Raw genomic sequence first — 3,053 nt, 5'->3', positions numbered from 1 at the left:
CCCTTCATCCCTCTTCCTTTTCCTCCTCCTCCTCCTCCTCTTCCTCCTCCTCCTGCTGCTGCTGCTGGGGCCAGCCCAAGCTGTTCTTTCTGGTTCTCTCTTGAAGGCCACTGAGGGGGAGAGCATCAGTGGGGACAAGACTTGGTCTTGTGAGATATTTAGGGTTGCTGTTTAATAATAAAATGTTTACCTGTCTTAAGTCTAAGTTATTTGGTCACAGCAGCTGATCTGCCTGTCTGAGTTCCTCCGAGGCCAGAAAACTNCAGTCTCTTGTGTTTTAACACCTCATAGTAAAACAACGAAGGCGTAAGTAAAGTAGTCTTTGCTCTAACTATCTCTGAAGGAACTGAAGAAGCTCTAACCTCCAGCCTACTAACTGAAGTCACAGGAAGAAAAAGGGACACTTGGAAAAGTGATTTTATTGTTGTTCTTCCTATGGGGTTGCANACCCCTTCAGCTTCTTCAGTCCTTGCCCTCACTCCTCCATTGGGGTCCCTGTGCTCTGTCTGATTGATGGTTGTCTGCAAGNATCCACATCTGTATTGGTAAGGCTCTGGCAGAGCAACCCCATAGGAAGAACAATAATATNAACCAATCAGACCCCCCTAGAGCTCCCAGGGACTAAACCACCAACCAAAGAGTACACATGGAGGGAACCATGGCTCCAGCTGCATATGTAGCAGAGGATGGCCTTATCTGGCATCAGTGGGAGGGGAGGCCCTTGGAACTGTGAAGGCTTGATGCCCCACCATAGGAGAATGTTAGGGTGGTGAGGTGGGAGCGGGTGGGTGGGCGAGGGAGCACCCTCATAGAAGCAGAGGGGGTGGATGGGTGGGTTAGGAGGTTTATGGAGGAGAAATGGAGAAGGGGGATAACATTTGAAATGTAAATACATAAAATAACCAATAAAAAATTTAAAAGTGATTTTAACCTTTATTTCTAATTTCTCTAAAAAGTCCCCTCTAAAAGATTTTCTATGAAAGTTCTCTAAAAAGTTCTGTCTAAAGGTTCTCTAAAAAAGCTCTCTCTTAAAAGTTCTACTCTGCTCTCTTCTAATCTTGTTTTCTTCTCCTGTTCTGATGCAACAATAGTGCTTTTGCTCCCAACGCCATGCAATGCAATCTTTCCTAGTCTTTCGTATCATTTTTAGGAAAATAGATCACATGGTTTATCCAAGAATCCTTTAAAAAAAAAAGACAAAAGTTCACTAGAAGTTCAAACATAAATTTAAATCATAAATTGAGTAAGTTGTATACAATAGAGAATGTTTACATGCATATCTGTTAAGAGTAATTATCTGGCTAAATATTCATTATCTGCCACTAGCTTTACAGGTTCATGGAGAGTTAAGACAATAACTAAGTTATCATCGAAGTTTTGTATAGATAAACCTAGTCAATATTTTATCTTCTATCTTTGCACCTACAATAAATCATTAGTTCCTTTTTTATGACCTCTAGTTAATTGTTTTACAACCGCTTGAAATGTGCTCTAAATTGTAAATGCCTTCTATCTCAGAAACAATTAGCTGGTGACACTTGAAGACTGACAGAATTCTCATTGCAATTTTGACATCAGAAAGGACTTAATAGCAGTTCTATTATTTACCAGGGACCTAACAGCTAATACACTTGCCTAAGATCCTGAAAGGGCAACAGTCACCAAAGACTGGAAAATACACCCAACAAAGATAAGAGCAGATATCAATGCCTAGAAATATCTCAGTTGTCACAACTCCAGATGTCTAGACCTCAACACAAAACACAAATATGAATAACCAAGACAATATGACTCTACCAGAACACAGTAACCCTACTACAGTAGACCCCAATAAATCCAATATAGTTGAAGCATAAGACAAGGACTTTAAAATTACAATTATAAATATGTTCAAGAACCTTAAAGAGGAAATTAATAGATCCTTTAATAAAGATCGTGAATCAAAAACTCCAGTTGAATGAAATAATAAAAATAATTCTTAACATGAAAATAGAATTTAACAACAACAACAAAACAGAAAATAGAATCACCAAAGAAAACCCAAGCNAAACTGGAAATGAAAAATGTAGGATGACATTTTTTCCAGGAAAACATTCAGGAACTCTGGGGCACAATGAAAAGACCACATTTAAGAATAATAGGAATACAAGAAGGAGAAGAAACCCTGGTCGAAGTCACTGAAAATATTTTCAATAAAATCATAGGCTAAAATGTCCCCATCTTAAAGAAGGAGATGCCTATCAAAGCACAAGAAAGCTATAGAGCACCAGACAGACAGAACCAGAAAAGAAGGTCTCCTCAGCATGTAATAATCAAAATGAAAAGTATAAAGAACAAAGAAAGGATATTAAAGATACAAAGGAAAAAGGCCAAGTTACACATGAAGGCCAAACTACTAAGATAACATCTGACCTTTTACTGGAGACTCAAAGCCAGAGGGTCTGAATAGATGGTCTACAAACCCTAGGACATACAGATGCCAGTCCAGACTCATATACCCTGCAAAAATTACCAATCACAATAGGTGAAGAAAATACATCATTCCACGATTAAGAAAAAAAAAGCATTTAATCAAGATCTAGCTCTATAGAAGGCACTAAAAGGAAAACTCCAGTCTGCAGAGGCTAACCACAGCCAAGAAGAGACAAAGAATAAATAACTGCAGAGCAGAAAAACAGAGATTAAAAACCCACACTGTAACCTCAAAAGATCAGGAGTCGATAAACATTGCTCATTGATAATCCTCAGTATGAATGGCCTCAGTTACACAATAAGACACATTAACAGAATGAACTAGAAAATAGGATCCACCTTCCAGATGCATTCAAGAAACACTTCTTACCATCAAGAATAAACATCACCTCAGGTAAAAGGATGGAAAAGAGAATCCAAGCAAATGAACTGAAGAAGCAAGCCTGTGTACTTATTTTAGTGTCTGACCACATGGGCTTCAAAACAAAACTAATCAGAAGAGATAGAAAAGGACTCCATGCTCATCAAAGGAAAAAATCTGAAAAGGAGATATTGTAATTTTATACCCTTATGCATTAAAC

This window comes from Mus pahari, chromosome 19, assembly GCF_900095145.1.
Source record: "Mus pahari chromosome 19, PAHARI_EIJ_v1.1, whole genome shotgun sequence".
In the NCBI taxonomy this organism is placed as follows: Eukaryota; Metazoa; Chordata; class Mammalia; order Rodentia; family Muridae; genus Mus; species Mus pahari.
Note: the sequence above shows the minus strand (reverse complement) of the source record.